Below are 8,487 nucleotides of genomic sequence, written 5' to 3' on the forward strand. Positions count from 1 at the left end.
AAGAATGTGTGCGTGGGGCAAACCTCTCCTCTGCCACTCCACTGAATACACCCAGCATCGAACAGTGCCATATACACGTTGTTTCGTAATAAAGTCCATCAAACATCTGAGTTTTTGTTTAAACACCTGTGCTGCAACGTCGTGGCGATCGCTTGGTGATTGACCGGGATGCAATAGATTCGTAATGTCTGGCCATTTTGGATTGCAAGTAAATGTAACAAACAAATCCGGCCGTCCATAATTGCGCACGTAAGTCATCACATCCTGGGAGTACTCATGCATGTGTCTAGGACTGCCAATGTATGTCGATGGCAAAATATAGAGTCGACCAATATCTGTAATATCCGCATCACCATTCATTGCATCTCTTAAGTGAATATACTCTTCAGATCGCAACTTCGACTGATTGTATCGCATGTAATTAAGTCGTTCTGTCTCAACTTTATCGTACATGTCAACTGCATACTGTTGAAATAACCGTCCATATCTCAGTAAGTGGTTGTCATAGTTTTGGCGAATCATCATTCGATATGCGTAAAACTTCATTGAACTGACTTTTTTATTTGTCTCGACACCTAAAAGCTTAAATTAACTATATGAAGTAGAAAACAAAAATTTTTTTTTTACTAACCATTCACCGGATTTATCATCTTATATCCTAAGTGATACCCGTCTTCTCCACGGCAGAACATGAGCGGATATTGCATTGCGTCGTAAGACCGATGTGTCTCACTTATCCGTTTTAGTGCGTTTTGATTTCTACGTTTGATAACAATATCACGTGACTGCAAATTTTCTCCAACAACAACAATTGATATTTCGCTAACTGTAGGTGCATTATATTGTCTTTCATGTGTCCCTGTTGGTCTTTTGTCCGCTTGTATGATTATACTATGATCATCTATTGGCATACGTTCCAACGAAATCGTAAACGGTTTAATGAGGCCATTGTGTTCGTGTATCATTTGCTGCAATTGTTCGATTATTTCTCTTTTCGTTGTATTGAAGATAGCACAACGCCGATTTACTTCATCATGTGAATCTCCCAGAAAGTAAATTTGGAGATATTTGTGTTCTTGATCTGGATGCGGCAACAGCGATCCAGCGAGATGAAAAATTTGCCCATGAACCTGTATAATTGGGGGAAAGCTCTGCAGTTTCTGTCGAATATTGTTTGGCAAAAATACCTTAAACGTTGGATTGTAGTTTTGTTCATTTACAATTTCACCGCCAAACGACGTTATTTGAAAACAATCGTTGTACATTTTAGTGTGCCTTAAGAAATGGCTCGAGTGAGGAGATTCACCGTAAAGCAGCTGGAACAATGGCTGTGGTGGTGGAAGCAATTCTGGCAACTTAACCTTTCCCCCGGCGCAACATAACCCTGGCGGTTCATTTTTAAATTTGACTGCATTGTAATATTGACAAGCTACTGACATCTGACCGATTTGAACAGATGCGCTATATTGAATGTTTGGATCATATCGAAAACCTGCCCGTTCAATGTTCACAAAAGAAAGATGTTGCCGCTGTTGTCGTCGAATAATCGCATGTTGTGATCTTACTTCATCACTTTGGCGAGCACGAACTTCCCTTCTTCTCGATCGTTGTTGCTGATTGTGAACTTCCCTTCTTCTCAATCGTTCTTGCTGATTGTATGTTTGGTTGACATCTTCTAACTGGTGCGTGCTATTCTGAGTCTACTCTCAATAACACTTTCCCTTTGACGTGCTCTGCTATTTCGTGTTCTCCTTGCGGCCTGGGAACTCCGAGAAGTGTTACCATACGTACTGATTCTTGGCATCGTAACAAATATCTAATTGGAAATGATCATTCATTTGTATAAAGTTCATATAAGGTTTTACGGACCAATAACTTACCTTTGAAAACTCCAAAAATGAATGAATTAAACTAAGGAAGCAGATCAATTGAATGATAAATTCCAATGTACATAAATCGGTATTCGCCAACACGCTTAATCACTTTCACTAAATAACTCACTTTTTAAAACAAAAGATGTCAACATATCAGTAAATCAAGGCGCATTTTTATTGCCCTCTAAATTTTGCGTGTTCGATTGCAAAGCAAAATTGACGTTTAATTTAATTTGTGTTTGTTTCATAAAACTGCCATTTCCATAAACCAAAAATAGCACGCAACACAACCAAAATTACGATATAACCGCTACTGTCACCGATAAATAAACAAAAATAACAAGAAACAACCAAAATGTCGTGATAGGTGGAAAATGAGATAAATATATGGTGGATTAACAACCAAAATAATTAAAGATTGTATGGGAGGTACACGCCCCCTTTTTCGATAACGCCAAGTTTTATGGGTGAGAATGGTGTTGTTTCTTATAGTTCTATACCAATTTTCATGTTCCTACCTTAAACACTTTTGAAGATATTCACCTTGAAAAATTCAGTTTGTATGGGAGGTGCCACGCCCCCTTTTCCGATTACCCCTTCTTTTATGTGTAAAAAGGCTTTTGATACCATATAGGTCTATACCAATTTTCAGGTCCCTACCTTGAACCCTTTCACAGATATTCTGCTTAAAAAATTTAGTTTGTATGGGAGGTACCACGCCCCTTATTCGATAGCCCCCGGTTTTATAGGTGAGAGTGGTGCTGTTATCCTGTAGCTCTGTACCAATTTTCTTGTTCCTACCTTAAACACTTTTGAAGATATTCGACTTGAAAAATTCAATTTGTATGGGAGGTGCCACGCCCCCTTAATATTTTGTTCTGATTTCAAGACATGACCTGGGCGTGGTAATAACAAACAAATCCCCCAAAGGAAGTATTTCATTTAGTTCAGCCGTTTTCGAGTTTTAGCGTTACAACTATACACCATTTCATTTATATATATATAGATATTTAAAATATGAGTTTTGGATATTAGTGGTTATATTTTACGGTTATCATGCACTCATATTGAAACAAAATTTGAGTTTTCGTACTGTACTGTAACCTTACACTTTATTACGTAATATTATTATATAATATTACTTATACATATGTATATATAATATTATTATATAATATTACTAATACATGTATATAATATTACTTATTTGCTTAATAAATTTAAAAAAGAAAATATCCATATGCATGAATAGAGGAATTTTTGCGAAAAAGAGGAATTTCAGCGAATTGCCTTGTCATCACATGACAGCGCTCCATTTCTTCGTAATTTTTGGTAAACAAATGAGGTTCAAACGAGTGTAAAATGTAATTTTTAAAATAAAGATTTTTTAAATAAAAAACCTGCTAAAAGTGTATAATGTGGACTTATTTGAAAGATTATAGTGTAATTTAATTAATTTGGAGGGAAAAATGTGAATAAAGTGGGTTTAACGTGGTGAAATAGCTTCTTGAAATGTTCGAATTTTGCGAATTTTTGAACTTTAAGGTCGAATATCTCGTAAACTAAGCGTTTGCGGTACCTATAACCCTACATATTTTTTTTAATCAGGAGGACTTCCTCTTTCCAACGGTACCTTCAAATCGCGGCGCCAAAGAAATCGGAATTGTGCCGAAAGTTGACCGGCGTAGAAGCAAAATGCGAAACAATCATACATATATTATGTCGTTTGCACATTTGTCTGTATGTTTGCGAAAGCAAAAGTTCTACAAAAGCATATTTCTATACTTAAACAAAATTATTAGAACCATCGTATACCATCGTAGGTTTCTTTTGTACATGCATAACCAAACCATACTTAAGTCAGCGCAACCTAAGTGTCAATGGTGGTGTTGGTGGTAAGCGCTTGGAAAGTCAAGATGCTACCACAGGTTCGAATCTCGACAGAATAAATTTTTAATTTTTTGCTTTTAACATCGTAAACTATACAAATAAATATTTTTCTTACTAATAGAAATTAAATTTATCACAGCAATGTTATGTATATGTGTAGTAAGGAAAATATTTATTTGTATAGTATACGATGTTTAAAGGCTTACATCTTCTATCCTATCTTGTGTATATATCTGCACATGCTCATATGAGTGTATGAATACGCATGTGCGCGTTCAGAAATTGAAATCATATTTTCATCACTTATCAATATCCTTATTACATGTGCGCGCATTGACTTGCATGTTCATACATTCATATAAACTTATATGTACATATATTTGTGTAGTAAAGTGTAGTAAATTTTACAACAAAAACGATTTCATTCATGAACGCAGGCGCAAATTCCACAAGCGATCTCGCTTCATTCAAAAAAGCAGAGGTCGTAACATCTCCCCGAGCATGCCTTTGCCAACAAGTCGTCTTTTCGCGATGATGGCAAAAGCCAAAAATCATAAATTGCACAACTTTCTGGCGCTTCTCGCAAAAATCTGCGTCGATATGTATTCACGATCATACGTATACATACATACATACATATTTACGCATGTTTGTAGGCGAAGCTGCTACAGCGGCAAGGGGTGACAATCGGCGGCCATACTTATGCCATAGAAATTATATTGCTACGAATATGGAAATGACAACGAAATAATGCAAATATGCATATTTCTAAAGGTCATTAATTTCTTTGAAGAAATGAAAGGAATGAATGATCCTGAGAAGTATAGTCTTAATTTTTCAACGGCCAACGCAGAGCATTTAAACCAAAAGGAATTTATTCATTAAAATCACCACTCAGAAGTCGTTTTATCCGTTGTAAGCGAACGATTTTCGAAGCAACATCATTTCTAATATGCCACAAGATAAAATTAGAAATGAACTTCTTAAACCTCACGCTGTCAGATAAAACGATATACCTCGTCATCGCGGGGCGGTTTCCAAAAAATTTAAATGAAGACTAACTACAGAAATGATCCTGTAAAGTATAGCCTTAATTTTTCAACGGCCAACGCAGAGTATTTCAACCAAAAGATACGCAAAATAGTTGAGAATTCGCAGAAATGAAAGACAAACGAAAGAAAAAGGAGCATAACTTCAATAATGCACAAGCATACAAACATACATATGCGCAGCAGCAGCAAGGAAAGAGGTAACAATCGGCGATCCATTGTATATTTCTTTCGTGCATAACCAAACCATAATTAGGACAACGCAATTCAAGTGTCAATGGTGGTGTTGGTGGTAAGCGCTCCAAAAGTGACGACGAGAACGTAGGTTCAAATCTCAACAGAGTTTATTTTAATTGAATATGTCACCAACCAAAAATTGAAACATTGTTCTACAAAAACAACAACAGCATAAGCATGGCAACATTGTGTTGTTGGTAGAAAAGCAGAGCTGTGCCGAAAGAAACGAACAAGCGATCGCCGATTGTCACCGCTTCGCTTGCTGCTCGAACATCTTCGCAGACAAGGTTGCGTAGATTCATACTGAGCAAGGTTGCGCAACCTGAATCTATCGCAACCTTTTCCGAACTCGTATAAGAAGTATAACTTCAAAAAAAGAACAAATGGTTTTTTCGGCAAAATTAGTTTGGAAAATTTGGAGGATAGAGACATGCATGCCTTTGATCATGATGCTAGCATTAGTGGTGCGTCAGAGGAGTCCGAGGACCGCGATCATAACGCTCCTCATTTTGAAAAGTTAATTTACAAAAAATTAATATTAAAAATCTTCCTAAACGTTAATATAGTATATTCCCTTTCAAGCGCACATTTTAAATTCTACAAAGTCGGTATATATTTCATTTCCGTCTTCTTCTAACCAGCGGCCATACCTTTCAACCGGTATTTATATCAACCTTACCGAGTGGACGCCTTAAGGAAATTGACTTGCTACCACCTCAACTAGAGTAAGGTTAGCCTTACTAAGAGAATAGAACTCACTGGCCCTTTTTCTATTGACCAAAAGGATTTTGCGACAGCGCAAGTACCAATCATATCCCAGCACAAGCCAAGATTCCGTGAGGCCCGTTTATCTAGTAGTAGCACCGGTGCGTTCCAATTCAACTGATAGCGAAGCTAGTGAACCTTTCAATGCCAGCCCGCTAGCTTTGATTTCGAAGATGATTGCGCTCTATAGTAGTACACATGCCACTATTTCAATGGCAGCAACTGAAATTGATGGATAGTTGCTAACAATATACCCATCCATCAAACTTCCCCGCAAACTTTGGCCAATTCGTAAAGAGCCATACTTCCATGCGGCATCTTCCCATATATACAAGTGATACCGCCAGAGTTTTGTTTGGCGACTCCACGAACCAAAAGATCCGATATAAATACAAAGAATTCTAAAATTTCTGAATGTTCAAACACAGGTTCATTTAGAATTCCAGATCCACTGAGTCTGATAATAACTTTTTCCGTATACCTTTCGGATATATCCATGGGTACTATATGGTATTAAGTATAGTATGCATATTATTTGAAGAAAAGTTATCGTAATCATCATCAGCTTCACAATCCGGTGCGGTTCTTTGTTGCTCGATAATTACAGAATTCTAAAATTTCTGAATGTTCAAACACAGGTTCATTTAGAATTCCAGATCCACTGAGTCTGATAATAACTTTTTCCGTATACCTTTCGGATATATCCATGGGTACTATATGGTATTAAGTATAGTATGCATATTATTTGAAGAAAAGTTATCGTAATCATCATCAGCTTCACAATCCGGTGCGGTTCTTTGTTGCTCGATAATTACAGATGTACATTGAGATTTTCAAATAATACCACAAAAGCACAACTTATAACCGAAAGACCTGTATCGATATAAAAATCTTCCTTTTTTGACATCAGAATAGAAGGACATTTTTATTGAAGAAACTGAACTATTTCAATTACGGTTGATTAAATATTTTAGCCACATTTAAGAGCAGATCTAATGACCCAACGCCCAGCTTAATAAATACACACACCCTGTCAAGAAAGTATCGGGAATTTATAAATAAAACGAAAATTTTTCATTCATCATCCAAATTTATTTTATCGCCTTACTTAATGGCCATGTGCCAACGCTTCTTCTAATCGTCAAAACATTTTTATAGGCTCTTTCAAGGATGGCCTTCAGCTCTCGCCTCGAATTTGTTTTGATGCCTTCAATTGAGTCCAAGCATGTTCCCCGAAGTGGATATTTCAGTGTGGAGAATAAGAAAAAGGCACAGGCGGCCGTATCAGTTAGAACGTATTCATAGTGGACGACACTACGAATATCGAAGAAAGCAATGAGCATTACCTTCACTTTTGATCGGCTTTGGCGTGGTTTTTTCGACTTTGGCGCGTCTTTGGACCGCCATTCGGATGATTGCTGGTTTTTATATGTGTCATATTCTTCCACCCATGTTTCGTCAGCAGTAATTATGCGTTCCATGAAGATGGGATTCGAATTGGCTCGATCCAGCATGTCTGCAGCTACCTGCTCTCGATACCTTTTTTGAAGGAAATTCAGCTCTTTCGGAAGAAGTGTTGCAGCAACACGTTGCATGCCCAATTTTTCATGCATAATCGTACGTACACAATTTATGTGAAATCTCTCTCAAGCTCACACGGCTATTTTCGACAACAATTTCCTTCGCTTTTTCAACGTTATCATCGGTCACACTCGTTGAAGGCCGTCCAGAACGAGACATATCTTCGACGGTCTCCCGACCCTCCTTGAATGGTCTGTACCACTCGTAAGTGCGCGCTTTTGATAGAGCAGATTCACCAAAAGCCTTCTGCAACATCTTCAATGTATCGGCACACAAAAATTCGTTCACAACACACATACGTTGATCAATGTATGATAATATTCGACAAACACTACTGAGGTCGACTGACATAAACAGCTGTTGTAAACACTAATCGATCGAGCTAATTTTTGGCATCATAATTAGGGACAAATGTACCAACCTAGGATACTTTCTTGACAGGGTGTATATAGTATATTAACTATCAACAGTTTCAACTCACAGTTGGTGCCGCGTTGATAAAAAATAGCAACGTTTGCCTCAGCATTGCAATGCATCCCGCTTTTACTCGACGCAAATGCAAAAAATCAGCTTAAGGAAAGTATAGTACATATATATAAAACTTTATCAGAAGTTTTTATTGCAGTTTGTGAGTGTCTTACTAAAATACTGTAGATGTGTATAAACAGGTATCTTATGGTAATGAAAATGTATAATACATACTACTGTGATCCCAAAGCAAGGTGATTTTGTGAAAATCTTAATTCATTATTTATTCTTTCCGATCTTGCCGGAGGTTTTAATGTTACTCAAATTACATAGCCGCTTGAACTTTGCGTGAATACCAAGTTCAGACACTACGCTCGATAAAATCTTATAGGCGATATTAAGGTGGCTTATCATATGATAACTGCACCAGATTGTGTGGTTCCCTTTTTGTGGATTGGGAAGAGCACACCAGCTTCCAATCGTTGGGCATGCTTTCATCCCACAATATCTTTCAAAGAAGCTGATGCATGCACATTGTCTGTACTTCTCCGCCGTATTTGAATACCTCGGTCGGTAATCCGTCAGCCTCTTCCGCTTATGGTCGAACCTCATCATTGTCGGGC

The 8,487-nt window shown here is 37.4% G+C and overlaps 1 pseudogene; it reads right to left on the bottom strand.

The window, feature by feature from the left end:
* Positions 1–4,653: 4,653 nt before the first annotated feature.
* LOC126754285 (small nucleolar RNA U3) lies at positions 4,654–4,856 on the bottom strand (annotated as a pseudogene).
* Between the last annotated feature and the right edge of the window lie 3,631 nt (positions 4,857–8,487).

Source organism: Bactrocera neohumeralis, chromosome 3 (genome assembly GCF_024586455.1).
Source record: "Bactrocera neohumeralis isolate Rockhampton chromosome 3, APGP_CSIRO_Bneo_wtdbg2-racon-allhic-juicebox.fasta_v2, whole genome shotgun sequence".
Taxonomy (NCBI): Eukaryota; Metazoa; Arthropoda; class Insecta; order Diptera; family Tephritidae; genus Bactrocera; species Bactrocera neohumeralis.